This window comes from Ammospiza nelsoni, chromosome 10, assembly GCF_027579445.1.
Source record: "Ammospiza nelsoni isolate bAmmNel1 chromosome 10, bAmmNel1.pri, whole genome shotgun sequence".
In the NCBI taxonomy this organism is placed as follows: Eukaryota; Metazoa; Chordata; class Aves; order Passeriformes; family Passerellidae; genus Ammospiza; species Ammospiza nelsoni.
Window position 1 is genome coordinate 24,847,653 of NC_080642.1, and position 16,789 is coordinate 24,864,441.

The following is a 16,789-nucleotide window of genomic DNA, read 5'->3' on the forward strand; positions in this document are numbered from 1 at the left end:
GGACGCAAAGGTGCCGGCATGGAAAGTGAATGGGTCAGCGCAGTGGTTTAACTGCACGTTTCAGTGTCGCAGCGAGCCCCAATGGCTTGCTGCGTAATTCTGTTAAAGCTCCTGGCAGCACAGCTCGCTGGTTTTTCTGGTTCTTCCCTCAGCCGTGGTTAGATGCATAAAACCAATGGCCGTGGGCACAGCAGCTTGAAGAAAGTGCTTGTGTGGCACACAGTGAAGAAAATGAGGCTGCCTGGCACGGTTCTGGAAGTGCTATCCAGTTTTCACATCTATTTTTTGAAAAAAAATCCCGCTTCCATGAAAGCCTCTGCAAGTCCTATGGAAAACATAGGGAATGTGGGAGTTGTGCAGAGCTTTGTGGGCTGCTCCTTCCAGGGGGTGCAGCGTCCCAGGGCTCAGGGACCCTCTGCTAAGGGAAGAGGCAGAGGCTGAAAGTCTGTGTGAGCTGAAAATTAGGGAAAAGAGGGTTTAATCCTGAAAGCAGGATTAAACAGCCCCTCCAAGGGGCTGCAGCTCAGTAAGGCACTCCTGCTGAGACATGGGCTCAGGGCCTTACTGGGCACACTTCATGGCTTTTGCTGGCTGTGGAGTATTTTTTCCTGAAAATCACTGCCACGATGGGAACGCTCCCTTAAAACCCCTGCTTTCCCAACAGTTTTTGTTTGAACTCAGGAAACTTCTCTAGAGGTTTGAACTGCACCAAGCTATGTACAAAACTGAAATAGAGGAGCATAGTGAATTAAACCAGGTAGGATTTATAAGAGATTTAGAATTTATGTGTCTGACTAATTCTCTGTTCTCCAGGTGATGGATTCAAGCCAACCCTACAACTGTTACATCTGGCTCTGCCAAGGTGTGATCCTCAGACAAAGCACTCAGAGCTCCCATCTCAGATCTAGAACTGAGCTTTTGGTACCTGCAGAGGAAGGGCCAAGGCAGCAGTTGAGTGGCAGGGGAATTTAGCCCAGAGCCTGTGGGCACTGCTGAACGTGGCAACACAGCAGAGCCCAGGGACAGCTGGGCAGGACTGACATTGCTGCCCCTCAAACACCTGAGCACATCCAGAGGAGGCTGGAGAGGGGCTGGGAGCACAAACCCTGAGAGGAGCCCCTGAGGGAGCTGGGGGTGCTCAGCCTGCAGAAAAGGAGACTCAGGGCTGCCCCCATCACTCTGCACAGCTCCTGAAAGGTGCCTGTGCTCAGCTGGGGCTGGGCTCTGTCTGCAGCAGCACTGACACAGCCAGAGCACACAGCCTCAGGCTGTGCCAAGGGAAATACAGGCTGGATATCAGGGAAAAGTTTTTTCACAGAAAGAGTGATAAAGTTCTGGAATGTTCTGCCCAGGGAGGTGGTGCAGTCCCCATCCCTGGGTGTGTTTAACACAGCCTGGATGTGGCACTGGGTGCCAGGGCTGAGTTGAGCTGTTGGGTTGGATTTGATGATCTTGAAGGTCTCTTCCAGCCTGGTCATTCTGTGGTTCTGTGAACACACACCTGGAGCTGCACACACCTGTGGGAAGGCCCAAGCAAGCCAACACTCCCAGTGCCCAACAGCTGGTACAGAAACAGAATATTTTAATGTCTGAGCAGAGGGGATTTGTCCTGAGGTCAGTGCAGACAGCCCCACTGGGTGTGGGGTGCTCCTGGCAAGCCCCAGACTGACACCCCCACAGAGGGGCTGCTGCAGGACAGCCAATCCATCCCTGCTGCTCCTGGGCTGCTCAGGAGCACAGGGAGGGTCACACTGGCACAGGGACACACAGCTGGTGACAGGGCAGGGCTGGGTGGCCCCGTGCCCTGCTGAGCCCTGCTGGTGTCCCTGGGCTGCTGGAGCAAAGCACAAATGGGGAAAAATCAACCTTCAACCCCGAGGGGAGACAGTGAAACATTCCAGGCCATGCTTTGCTTACAGAAGGTCCCAGTACAACCAGTGGAGCCCTGGGCAGCCCAGACAGGTGAGCCTGGCACCCAGAGGGATGGCACACTCTGGGGGGGGCTCAGGAATCACTGGTGCTTCCTGTGCTGTTTGTGAGGTCCCCAGGATGAGGGGAGAGATGAGAATTGACTCCAAATTCTCAGAAGATCTCAGATTTGATATGATATGATATATGATATGATATGATATGAACACTATACTAAAACTATACTAAAGAAAGAGAAAGGAGACATCCAAAGGCTTCACAAGAATGAATGATAAAAACCTGTGGCTCCTCAGAGCCTCGACACAGCTGGACCATGGTTGGTCATTAAATTAAAACAATTCACATGCTGGGTAAACAATCCCCAAATCACATTCCAAAGCAGCAAAACAGGGAGAAGCTGAAGCTTCCCAGCTTCTCAGGAGAAGAAATCCTGGTGAAGGGATTTTCCAGAAAATGTCATGGTGACAGTTTCCCTCACTTAGGGGTGTGCAGCACCATTGACACCCCCACCAGTTTCCCCACTGTGAAAACCACAGTGCTGCTGGTCTTTGTGCCAGACAGAATTCTGCAAACTGTTGTAAATTCAAGTGTAAGTTGCAGCTTGTCTCCTGGTGTAATTCCATCCATCACAACAGGAAATATTCCAGCCCAAACAAAAACCTGATCCCAAAGAGATGACAAAGCAGCACTCTGAGCTCTTCCACCCTGGCAGCACATTCAGAAGGCAATCTCTGTCTGGTTTGTGCAATTATTGTGCAATCTATTAACTATGGATCAGTTGTATGATGCACAACCCCTGTCCACCAGGCAAATACACACATATAAATGTGGTTGGAAAAAATCACAGTCAAATGGATATTATTGTTAAAAATGAATAAAACTGGAGACCTTCTGATACTTCCCTTGTGCAGTGTCATATTTTCAGTAGTACAATGTAGAAGTGATAATGTTCTCTGTAGGAGAAATGCAAATTGATTCTCAGCTTGCTGACATTTATGACAGGTAGGGCACCTTGCACTTTTCTAATTATCCTCAAATGTCTCCCTCTCATTGTAACACACTTCCCAGGAATGTGAGCTGGCATTCATCCCTCGTGTGCTCACCTGCAGAGGAACCTTGCAGTAAATGGCAGCTGCAGGACAAGAAGGGGGGTGGTATTCAGGGGTCCCAGGACGAGGGAGGAGATGAGAATCTTGACTCCATGCTTCAGAAGGCTGATTTATTATTTTATGATATATATTATATTAAAAGAAAATTATATACTAAAACTCTACTAAAAGAAGAGAAGAAAGGATTTCATCAGAGGGCTTGAAAGGAAAAGAATGGAATGATAATAAAATCTTGTGACTGACCAGAGAGTCTGAGGCAGCTGGACTTTGATTGGTCATCAAGTAGAAACAACTCACATGGACCAATCACAGATGCCCCTGTTGCATTCCACAGCAGCAGATAATCATTGTTTTTCTTTTCCTCTGAGGCTTCTCAGCTTCTCAGGGGAAAAATCCTAGCAAAGGGATTTTTCAGAAGATATGTCTGTGCCAAAGAAGAATGGCACCATTATAGCTCAGCAGGAATGAGCAGGAAGGACACTCAGTGCCCAGCCCTGCCCTGCACTCGGTCTGAGTGGGGATGGCTTGTGGAGGAGGAGAGGGACCTGTCTGGGGGATGATGAGAGGTCATCACTGCTGCACTGGCACCAAAACCTGCACAGCTGGGGCTGCAGTGGAACCTGCAGTCTGTCTGCTGGGGCTGTGAAAAACACCAATCACTTGTTTTTAAAATTTTAAAAGTTTAATAGTAATAAAATGTTTTTAAAAACAATAATATAATTAGAGTAATAATAATTTGGACAATTTGGATTAGGACAATAGGAGACAATAGAAACAAAGAGTTATGGACGTCTGGGTACCTTTTCTGGGCAAAATAAGCCTGAAAAAGGCCCCACGTTAACAGAGGATTAACCCTTAAAAGCAACAGCCTGTTGCATATTCATACACCTCATACATGATCATTAAATTCCATTCAAACACAGGATTCTGTCTGGGCAGTGTCAGCTTCTTCCTCTGAATCCTGACAACACCTTCAGGGCTAAGGGAGGCAGGAAGAAGTTCATTTCTTCTGATAATGGAGCAATAAATTCTCTTTCTCTGAAAGATTCAGGTGTCCTGTGGCTGCTGTCTCAGTGTGGGTACCTCCTTCCTCTCTTTAAAAAAAGTATCTTACATAGCATACTTTCTATTTTAACATTTTGTTATAACCTAAAATATATTTATCACACTACTTAAGAAAATTAATTCAGCATAACTTCCTAACATAACACATATAATATTCATTTTAATATTTGTGAAAAGCCAATCACAAACTATGCATCTTTCACAGGGGGACTCAATTTGCAGTAATGAGGATGTGAAAACAAAGGCACTGCAGGGAATTGTCCCATCTACACTGAGGTGATACTTGCTCCAAAATTATTCCCTGTGTTTTGTAGGATTTTCCAGAGTATTTGAAGCCCCCAACATCCCCTGTTCTGCACTGCTGAGAGTCTGGCTCCCCAGGAATTGCTTGGACTGCTCAGGAACGCTGTGCACCTGCGGATCCCTGCCTTGAATCCCCCACCCAGGGCCAATGAAACCCACTGCAACACTCTGACATTTTTATCCATCCAACAGTCTTGTATGAAACAAATAGTTACTTAATTACTGTCTTCTGCGTGGCGCTTTTTGGTGTTTTTTGTGAAAAACGCCTTTACTTTCTTGTGAAAATTTAATAAAGGACAGTAGGAGACAGAAATAAAGCATTAAAAACAGCTGGGTGTTGGGTATTTAGTTAAGAGTGCACTTGTTATTTTGGAAATACTTTTTGTATATTATTTTTATTACATCAGTTTGTTATAAAATATATTTATCAATAATTATGTATAGTAAATTTTTTACCTAAATTAGTTTACATATTCTAAGAACTGCTTAGTATGGCTGTTTTTTGGTTTTATTTTCTTAGAGTATTCTTTGGTTGTGGTTTTAGTTTATTTTTATCACTTTTAGTTTTTGGGTCTTGGTCTACACTGTTTTTAGGCACTGAGTGTTGATAGTTAGAATATCTGTAGTGGGTGTTTTCTTTATACGCTTATTGGATGTTATTTCATTTAGGTAGGTATTTTAATATAAGTAAAATTAAATCAGCTATTTTATTAAGTTTAATTAACAATAGAAAGAAAATTTATATTTTTATAATAAAGTTATTCTAATGTGACATGTATAGAATCTGTTTTAATATTTGTGAAAAGTCAATATTATAATAAATTATATGATATATGATATATTATATATTATATGTTATATATAATATATTATAAAGTAATATGTATCTACAACAATTTTGAATGGTACTGTCTGTGTATTTTAAATGATATAAACTCTGAAGGAAGCAAAACTTGCCAGTAAGGACATGGAATGGAGATGTGTGGAGGCTCATGTTAATTCAGAGTACATTTGCACTGCTTGTTGTTCAGCATTCTCAAGTGGCCCTTGAGAGATATAAATATAAAAATATCCCTAAGAGCTGGCAAAAAGGTCATTGCAAAGTAGATTTTAGGCAGTTTTGATTGTCCTCAATAAGACTGGTGAATGCTGTAAAAGTATTCACAAGCTTTCTCATTTTTAGTTTCTTCCATTCCTACCCCTTTCTTTACCATCCAGGAATTCTCATGCTTTTCCTTCTTATTTTTTTCGACAAGCTCAAAATTCCATCTCTTTAGGCCTTATCATTCTCCTTCATTAAAAGTTTTCAAAAATACATTTTGATCAAATACTTTGGGTGGCAAATACATTTCAAAGTGTGGCGTACAGAAAAGGAAATGTGCAAATCCATTCTGATTTTTTGAGAACCTCACTGACCCATCAGCCACATGAAAATAACTCAGGCTGTTATTATTCCTCAAACTTGCCATTTCTCAGGAGTGGACACGTTGCCTTTTTGTACAAGTTTAATTTCTGCATGGAACATGTGCTTTCCTCTAATGTAAAATCCCTCACAGGTATCTTTGTCAGGTACAAAAGCCTCTGAAAATAGCAGTCCATGTGGCCACCAGCTGTGGCACAATTCTAACTCACATCAGACAGGATTTATTACTCACCAGAACCATTTCTTTTGATTCTCTTTTATGGGCATCAGAAGTATTTTCACTCAGCATCCCTCCACACAGCTAACACAGTGATACACTGGGGCTGTTAACAGCCTGGCTCTTAATTCCCAAACACAACATGATAAAAGTAACTCATACTTAATTAATTCACCAGACAAAATACCAGTTCCATCATACTGAGGATTGGAAGTGTGGGACAGAAAACATGGTGAGAACTTAATCATGATCCCTAACATCCAAAAGCCAGGGATTACAAAATTAAAGACAGAAAATGAAACAGATTTTGGAGTGTATGTAAATATCACTGTGTCATAAATAGCTCAACTCAACTCTGTGTTTCTGTAGTATCTGTTACTACACAGATAAATGAATTTGTGAGGTAAAATCCTTGATTTCCTGGTTAGATTTCTTTTGCCCTAATTGGAGACAGATTTTAAGCAATTGTGTCCTATTAATAAATGTGTGGACAGCTTTTGCAGACAAAGTATATAACTGCCTAAAGATTGAGGAAATAAGGAAACAGATATTTCTGTGTTTCTGTTGTGAGAGGTTACAGTGAGGACCAGAGCCTTGTGGCATTTAGTGAGGCTTTACAAATGTTTCTTGCTGTTGTGACTTATTTTAATGATGTTAATCTTCAGCTACATCTTTGCAGAGTATTGTTGGCAATCCTGTAATAATCTGCTTTATTTTCAAAAGCAGAGCCCCTTCCCAGACCTGCAGGCCATCAGCAGTTGCTCTGGCACAGAGAACACCTGCTCTGCTTTCATAGAGTTCTGAGCCACCCCCAGCCTCTACAAACACAACTGACAAATGATTTTGTTGGAATTTTACAATAAAAATCCAACACAGAACTGTTGTAACTAACAACTAGTTAGCTCCACCCCCAAATTCAACATAAGTAAACTGCAACAGATAAATGTTTAACATCATTCAGTCTGGTATCAGCAGAATATTTGACAATTCCCAGAGAATGTTATGGAATGCTACATTCAATTTTCCCCTGTATTTGCCAGAATCAGGAGGAAGAACCATAGCACTGAGAAAAAGAAGCGCATTTGTATTCCCTGTCACTGATCTGTTGCTGTTTATTTGATGCCAACACTTTGCAAAAGAGAAACAAGGTTAATTCAGTGCTGTGAAGAAGAATAATGTTATAATTTTCATATATCAAAGAAAAAATCTACCATTTATGCTTACTTTTTCATTTGTTCACTACTAAAGTGAATGAGTATATTTAATCTAATTTATGTTTAAAGTAATCAAGCCCCTTTTCTGTGTATTTCTCCATGCACCTCAACATAAATGACTTAAAGCAGGAGGAAGTTGGGAGCATTGCAGAATCTGCTGCAGACAGATCCCAGCTTCTCTTGTCTGTGTTCATCCCCCTGGGAAGCAGGGAACAGAACTCCTGCAGGAATCACCCAAAATTAATGTGCCTCACTTCAGGTGTCTATCTGCAAAAATTAGGATTATTTCCCAGAATGTGGAAGGGAAAAAAAAATAATCTTTTTCTAGTATTTCTAAGTTTTAAGCATGTTTCAAATAACAGGCATTTCTCATTAATTAATTTTTGCACAATGGAACTGTTTAACTTTGGTTAAACAAACCTGCAGGGACTTTTCTGTTGCTATTTTTTCTTTAAAATTATGTCCTGTTGTGAGTGAGGGCTGTGTTCCAGAGTTCATGGGTATAACCAGTGACCCTTTAGGCAGGATAAATGTAGGGAAAACAGGTTTCTCTGTGGAATAGCTTTAGGATCATGGCCAGAATGAACTTCTATGGCCAAGTGCAAATGGGAGGGCGTAGATGCTGAGTAAAGCAACTCTTTGTTCAATTCCTCCTGTGCCCAAGGAAATGGACCTTTGTGTTTTCTTTGGAAAAGAAAAGGGCTACATCAAAGTAATCCCCCACTTCATTCTCCATTTCTCCTAATAGAAAACAACTGACACGATTGCAGTACAGACCTCTGAGTCAGATCAAACCCAAAAGCTGAATTCTTGGTGTTTAATTCCACAGGAAGAGGTGTTCTGGGGATGTAAGGTGGATGAGGAAGAAATGGGAAAGAGGCTTAAGTTTGCAAGGGATGAGATTTGAGATATTCAGGGAAATGGCTTTGTTAAAAATGCTCTGTGTCCTTACTCTGGAAAGCCTTTAAATACCTGTTTAATGATAACCAGATGTGCAGGTCTCACAGCAGAGTCCTCCTGCTGCTCTCTTGCTCTCTGTTCTGTCCCCACCACTTGTCCCCAGCCTGCCCTGGAGCCAAGCAGAGGCAGGAAGGCAGCAAGTGTCATTCCATGCAGCTTGTAGTAGTTCTCATGGACCAAACTGTGTTTAGGGCAGATAGAAATTCCAACAAATTCCAGCTATGAATTGTAGGAAATCTAGATTGTGTATACGAGAGATAAAATTCTCAGAAGATTAAAAGTTGGCCCAATTTGGGGTAATTCTTAGTAGGATAAGAAAAATCTATGTCTGTGACAGCAAGGTATCATCCATGATATCATGGAATTATCCATGGTATCATCCATGGTATCATCCAAGGTATTATGGTATCATCCATGGTGTCACCCATGGTGTCATCCATGGTATCATGGTATCATCCATGGTGTCACCCATGGTGTCATCCAAGGTATCATCCATGGTATCATGGTGTCATCCATGGTGTCATCCATGGTATCATCCATGGTATCGTCCATGATATCATCCATGGTATCATGGTGTCATCTATGGTGTCATCCATGGTATCGTCCATGGTGTCATCCATGGTGTCATCCAAGGTATCATCCATGGTATCATGGTGTCATCCTTGGTGTCATCCAAGGTATCATCCATGGTATCATGGTGTCATCCATGGTGTCATCCATGGTGTCATCCAAGGTATCATCCATGGTATCATGGTATCATCCACGGTGTCATCCATGGTGTCATCCATGGTATCATCCATGGTGTCATCCATGGTGTCATCCATGGTATCATCCAAGGTATCATGGTGTCACCCATGGTGTCATCCATGGTATCATGGTATCATCCATGGTGTCACCCATGGTGTCATCCAAGGTATCACCCATGGTATCGTCCATGATATCATCCATGGTATCATCCAAGGTATCATTATATCATCCATGGTATCATGGTGTCATCCATGGTGTCATCCTTGGTGTCATCCAAGGTATCATCCATGGTATCATGGTGTCATCCATGGTGTCATCCATGGTATCATCCAAGATATCATCCAAGGTATCATCCATGGTATCATGGTATCATCCAAGGTATCATCCATGCCCTGTTCCCAGAGTTGCTGTAAAAGCTGTAAGGATTCTGTCCATAAAGGCAAACTGTTCTTTTCTTCCATAGCTATATTTTTGGCCACAACTAAAAAACATTAGTTGAAACTCCAAAAGAAATCTCTGGAATGTGAATTAGGCCAAATGGCATTCAACCTGAGTGGCCTGGGCTTGGCATCATTGTAAGAAGTTGAAAAAAATAAAGTTTTATAATTGCCAGAAAATGTTAATTTTTTTGTCTGTGCATGTACAGACCCCCACACATCTGTATTAAATACAGATGTGCTACTGCATCACTGAAGATTTCTTACACAGAAATATTCCCAAATAATTATCTATACTGATAGAAAGATTGTGAGAAGATAAGAGTTGGACATTTCAAGTATGTTAAAATTGTAGCAGAAAATGTTCAGAGTGGCTGTGAAGTTAAATGGGTAGTTGCTATTTACAAATATGATGATTACATACTGTTACCATGGAAACTTCAGATGGAAAATAAAAAGTGACTTTAGCTTCATCTTGAAACTGCCCTGATTGGGAGGAGAACAATAGCTGACATTCCTCCAGCAGGAGGCTAATCACCCCTCTTGAAGAATGTACAGCATGTTTTTCTGTATTTTTAGCTACCATGCAAAGTTTGAAACCTGCAGCCAACTGAAGCTAAGGCTTGGATAAGAGACACATCTGTTATCAGAATCACAGCACAGTATGATTTATTCTTTTTCCTACTCTATTTACTGAAACATTCACTGTTCAACATTTTCTCTTCTAAGACTACTTCAAGTGATTTTGGGTCCCATTTAAGCCCATGGCCTGGTAATTCTCCCTAAGTACATTTTTTCATTATCTGTGTTTCTGCTTTGACAAGAAAATGCATGCTCTAAGGATGTGACTCATTTCCATCAAAGTGGGCTTCCTGAGAACCACCAAAGAGGCAGGGACACGACAACTGGCCCTGGACATTTTTAGGACAATTCTAAATGTGAATCAATTGCTGAACAGGTTATTTCTAAATAAAATTTGTACCCAGTGAGATGGCATGGAAGTCAGAAGGCTGCACAGGTGGTACCATCTGTCTGTCTCTTGGGCATCATTAAGTGCTGTAAAAGCCCTTCTGAGGCAGCTGCTCAGAGCCAGGGAGGTGTTTGCTGACAGCCATCCTGCTGCACCTGTGAGCTGTGTGGCTGTGAGTGTAGCCTGGTACCTGCACACCATGGGGCTGGCATGTTCAGTGTGTCACACATGGAAATCAGAGGTGGGAAGTGCCATTAAAAATGGGATTCCAAGAAGGGCAGCAGACCAAGAGCTGCAGGCATGTGGATGGACACAGAAACTTTAGGATGAGTCTTGCAACTTCTCTGATGTTAGCTTTTATTGTATCTGCAGGGTGCCCCAATGAAGGAAGGAATGATGAATCTGACTCCATGTTCTCAGAAGGCTAATTTATTATCTTATAATACTATATTATATTAAAGAATACTAAACTAACTAATTAAAGAATGCAGAAAGGATACTTACTGAATGCTAAAAAGATAATAATGAAAACTCCTGACTCTTTCCAGAGCCCTGACACAGCTTGGCCCTGATTGGCCAAAGAGTGAAAACAACTCCCAGCAGAATCCAATGGAACAATCACCTGTGGGTGAACAATCTCCAAACACATTCCACATGAGCACAACACAGGAGAAGCAAATGAGATCAGAATTGTTTTCCTTTTCTCTGAGGCTTCGCAACTTCCCAGGAGAAAAATCCTGGGCAAAGGGATTTTTCAGAGAATGTGAATGTGACAACCTTTTCTTGTTTATCCACTAAGTCTGTTCCTTTTGTTATCTACACCAGCTTACAAGCCAGTAGTTCATTTTATATGGTCACACAGAATCTAATTTACGTCAGTTACTGTTCTTGCCTATTTAAGTGTTGTTCTTGCTACATGGGAACAACATTTGCAGAGCTGCTGAACTTGTATTTTTCTTCTTTTGGGGGATGAACACCTTTCCAAAAGCTGTGCTGTTTGACAACTGAACTCCTTTGGCTTCTTCACTTTTCACAGGGTTTTTAGAGTTCTTCCAAATTATTAAAATTAACACCAGTGAGACACTTTCAGATAGCAGTGATTGTACACTTCTGCTCTGATGAGTACCTGTCTCACTCCAATACATATTTGAAGCACTTTAATGCAGAAACATGCACTAAGATTAATAAACTCAGCTTTGTGAATTTCTTGTCCAAGTGCTTATAATAGGAGAGATGGAAGTCTTGAGTAGTTATTGTAGAAAAGCAAATGACAATTATCTGCCAGACATTTCCATGACATTTTCAAGAGAAAGTGAACATTCAGTGTTCTTTGCACCTCCTCTGTGCAGTGATTTCCATTTGCTGATTAATACACTCCACTTGGAAAGTTCAGGCAATCCACTGAAGTGCTGACACTTCCATGACAGTAATAAGGCCCTACTGAGAACTGTTTTCTTCCAAAACTACTGCCAGAACTTTACTAGAATTAGGAGCACACGACTGCCCCTAAAATGACTAAACAGCTCTTCCTTGTGTTCCATCCCTGACAACCTTGCACCTAAACCTCTCCTTGGTCTCCAGTGCTGCCAGGCCTGGTGACATGCAGGGACAATCCTCTGTTCCTGTAACACCATTCCCAGCAGCAGCAGGGATCAGGTCATGGCTGGGCATTGGCCCCAGGACAGACATGGAGCAAGCACAGGGAAACTGAGCTTAGCTGTGCCTGCCCTGGACAATATTGAATATATTTCCCTTCTCTGTGCAAAGCCTGAGCCACCACATTAGTGAGCTTCCTCTCATTTTTAATTACCAATCTCAAGTTCCCCAATCTAAATGCAGCCTTTATCAGGTGAGCACATTTCCCACACCACATTCTGCAGTGCTTTTTTCTTACTGTGGAGCAATATCCAGGGAGGTACTAGATACTGAAACTCCATTCAGTAGGGATATTTCTCATTATTTATTCAGGTCCAGAAAACATTTTTTATGATGAAGTTAGGCTACCCTTAATGAAATAACTCATGTTTATAGCCCTCTACCCAGGAAAATGCAGTTCTCAGTTGATGTCTTTGTTTACCAAGTGCTATTTTGCATTATTTAGTGAACAAGCAAAGAGGGACATTTCACTGAGACTGATCCATAAGACGTTTATTACATAAAAATACTGTGTTGTTCGTCTTGATATTAGCAATATTTTCAACTGCATTCTCTGATCTTTGATGTTAAACTGACACACAGAACTGAGAGTATTTCCAGTCTTCATGGTGCCTTGGATTTTACACTGCAATTTCTGAACTTGCTAACTGACATGTTAAACACCTCAGGCAGAAACTCTTCCTTCAGCTATGGAGGTAAGTAGTGCCTAGAGTACAATTCCTTGTACCAAGTAAAATATGTCACATTTCAAGATAAAACCAGAACATTCCTGCTTTTCCAGAGGCTTCATGTGAATAACTAATGTGTAAGGTCTGCAATTACAACAAGAAAGTTTCTGTATCAACCAAGGGGTTTTATGCCTTTTCAAACCTCTGGGGTACGTAATGCTGATATCAGTCTTTATCTTCTTTTTCTTTTTCTTTTTCTTTTTCTTTTTCTTTTTCTTTTTCTTTTTCTTTTTCTTTTTCTTTTTCTTTTTCTTTTTCTTTTTCTTTTTCTTTTTCTTTTTCTCTTCCCTTTTTTTCTTATGCTGCTGCTTTCAGCCCCCTTCTGCAGGAAGGTGTAATCCTTCACACGTGTGTGAAATGCTGGCTGCTCTCATCGAGTTTAACACTGTCTGTCAGTAAGTGCTGCTTTCTGTGGGGGCCTTGCCCTTGAATTCTTTGTGACTTTCTGATGCTTGTGGTTTTTTCTGGGATATCCAGACTTTGTACATTGGTCTTGGCATGAAAGTAGTGCTTGACTTCCATAAACTGAATTCTGGACTAGGTGACTCTTTGGTGGCTCTGTCAGAATTATTTTGCTGGTGGGTTAATCGTACATGTTCAACCCTGCCTGTCTTTAACAAAATTTTACTTTTCAGCACAGGTAGTTTACAGGATTTAACAGCTGCTCTCTTTCTACAAAGTCAGCTTTTTAAATTATAAGGTTAGGTGCTGAACTTTAGATGAACCTATTTCACTTGCTTTTCCTACTATCAGCCTCAGAAGGTATCTAGTCACAAAAAAAAATATTACAAATATTAACTATAGCATACCACAGTAAGACTTATACTTCTTTTAATATACGGAAAAGTAATCAAATAAAGACAATTCTGTAGCACCACATATTGATGGAATATGGCTTACAAATATAATTAAATTTCTGTAAACAGTTTACTAAGAAATTGAAGGCAATCCAATGCAAATGGACACAATAAGCTATTCACAGCTCTGTATTGCCTTGCCCTTCAGAGCTTTGCACTTGGGCACAGGGACAATGCTTGGAGTGGATTCTATGTTACTTGATGTTTCTTAATGCTATATAAAGCTCTTCTAAACTGGATTATGTTTGGTATTCTTTCTAACATCCTTCTTCCCTCACGTAACCCATACCTGAGAGGAGACATAGGACAAAGCTCTGAAACATCTCTGAGAAAATTCAATTTTGTTTGAAAAGGAAAAAAATAAAAAGCCAGAACAAATTCACAACTCTGAGTATCATGAGCTCCCTGCCTTTCTGCAAGTATCCAGAAAATACCAGATACACCCTTTCTAAACAAGCTCTGGGTTTGTGACCTCGTGGTACAAGTCTGATCAGTTCCATGGAATTTCCCCTGCACTTTCCTCCCAGTTCAGCTGGCTGACCTCAGCCTCACAGGTTTTTCTCTCTGCCAGTGCAGCAAAGATAAAGAACAAAACAAACCCTTTAAAAGTGGGATCCTCCTGACAGACCCAGTCTGATGGCTGCAGCCCCTTGGTTGGTGCTTCAATGCAGCCCCTGTTCTGCAGCTGCAGCCCTGAGAGCCAAATCCAGGCCATGGCAGGGCACAAACTGGTGCAGCCTTCGAGGGGGGCAGGGAGAAGAGAGAATGCCAATACCCTGATGCTACAGGCACCTTGCAGGACTTTAATGAACCTGAGCCTGAGGCAGGTACAGGCTTTAAAGTGAACCAAAATACAAGGCTATATAGTCAATTATCCCCCTATACATTTAAATAACTTTGAAAGAAGTCCAAAGCAAATATGGACAAGCTACTGATAAGCACATATTGGTATGCTGCATATCCTCTGGGGGTTGTATTTCCACAAGTTTTCTATTTATATAGGCAGGCAGGCACTCCTGAAGCCTTGCTGGCTCATAACAGCCACGTCTCAGCAGAGTTACAGCTCCAGCAGTGAGAGCCTTTCTCTGCACAGGCCAGTTGTGATGGGCTCTGTTAGACTGGATCTGTTCTTCCTGGGAAACTGAGTTTTTAAAGGAACCAGGAATGTCCCAGCTGCAGCAAGCAGCTTCCATATCCCTGCTGTTTTCATAGCACTGCCTGTGACGAGTGCTGCAGGATGTAAATGAAAAGAGAATTCTCCTCAGCTGTCCCCATCCCCCTGAAAGCTCTGTTTATCCCTGGTGAACTGAGTGCACTCAGTGTATCATGGACATGGGAATAATTAGGCTCTGTGTCCCTCCCTGCAGCGTGTCCCCCGCTCCGTGCCAGCCCTGTCAGCTGAGGCTGCAGAGATGAGTCCAGCAGTGATGTTGTTTCCTTCAGCCTGCTGGTATAAAGAGTGACACCAGGAACCAGATACTCCCTTCTGCCCTATCTGGCAGCCTTTTGATGCAGGAACAAATGGGAGTCCTATTACAACTTGGCATCGGTTTTGCCTCCATTTTGTGTGAAACCAAAGAGCTCCCAGGAGGTCCATGAAAGTTTCTGATGAGAGCAAGTGCATGGAGGCAAACAGAAAAAAATCCACTTGCAATTAATGGGGATGTCTGTGCTGTATTTCTGTTACAGTTGCATAAGCTGTGGAGATGATGTGTTTTATTCCCACACAAGCTTCATGAATGAAATAGAAAAGAAAACTGACAAGTTCCTAAGTAAATTGTTGGAAATGCTTTCTATTTTCTCATTAGGAAAAGGCTTTGCTGTGGCTCCTCTAAGCAGCTCCTTCTGTCATCATTGGCTCTTGAATGCAGATCACAAGGGCTGGGGGTGAAAGCATTAGTGCCACAGAGGTGAGAGCATTAATGCCATGCAGAGATTAGACTGGTACAAACAGAAGGAGGATGCAAAGCACTTGGCACTCAGCTGGGCAATGGCAGCAGCCAGCCCTCAGATGGGAGCCTCCAGGAATGATGATTACAGTGCACAAGTGCTACAGAATTCAACTCACCAAAAGGAAAGCATGTGAGACTCAAAGATGATTATGAACATTTAAATTATAAACATTTAATACAAGTATTAAAGCCTTCCAGCATTTTTAATGTACCTGTGCTTTTCCTGGGACAAGCATGATTTAGGTTACTGGGCAGAGCTCTGTGCTACTGCAAAGCAATACAATATTAATTAGTATTATTCATAGTTCTCAACCCTTCCCTCTCCCCCAAGGAAAGAGCAGGCAGATGTTTAGCCAAGCTTTGAGAAATGGCCCAGTGGTGAGGGTTGGAGGCACAGTTCAGGCTGCAGCCAGAGCTATCTGTGAGTCAGTGACTGCATGAACCCCATGCTCAGCAATCATCTTGAACCACAATTTCCAAACATTCCAAAATACCGTGGCAAACCCTTGGTCCAGGATGTTTCTACTCAGTGGTGAACTCCTCACATACCTACACCAGGAGAAGGATCACTTTAGGGTTTCTGTCTATTCAATGGCACCCCTGAAAAGTGAAGTGGAAAAGAAGACCCTCCTAAAGAACTGAAGCTGAGATGGGTGGAAGCAATCTCTGGAAAGGCCTTTCTGTCTTCTAGAGGGAATCTATCAAAAGTACTCTGTTCCAGTGCCTAAATGGAGTGTCTGAAGTCTGATGGGATGTATTAGTACCATGTAAGTGTTTGAAAGGTGCCTCAGAAAGTTAAGGAGCAGGATGATGTACCTCCTTGGATTGTTCATAACATTCATTCCTAACAGCTTCTTTAAACACTTAATAAACTGGCAAGTCTGCACTTCCAGCTACACAAATAGGGACAGCCTGAGGAAGCTTCCAGGAAATCCTATTACACATTTATAACTTGGCTGGCTTCATTTAGGCTCTGTGAGCAGTGGAATTACCACATTACAGGGGCTCAGTGGCTGGCAGAGAAAAGGGCACCATGAAGGGACTCAGAAATGAAATGTTTCCAGATTAGTGATTCTCATGGATTTATTGAATCTGAAACCAAAGGCACACTCAGGGCCAGACTTACAGTAGGGCCTGGCTGAGCCCAAACCCCAGTGTGTAGGGGACCACACAAAACACAGCAGAAAAAATTTGAGTCCCACAGATCTTACATTTTTCTGGA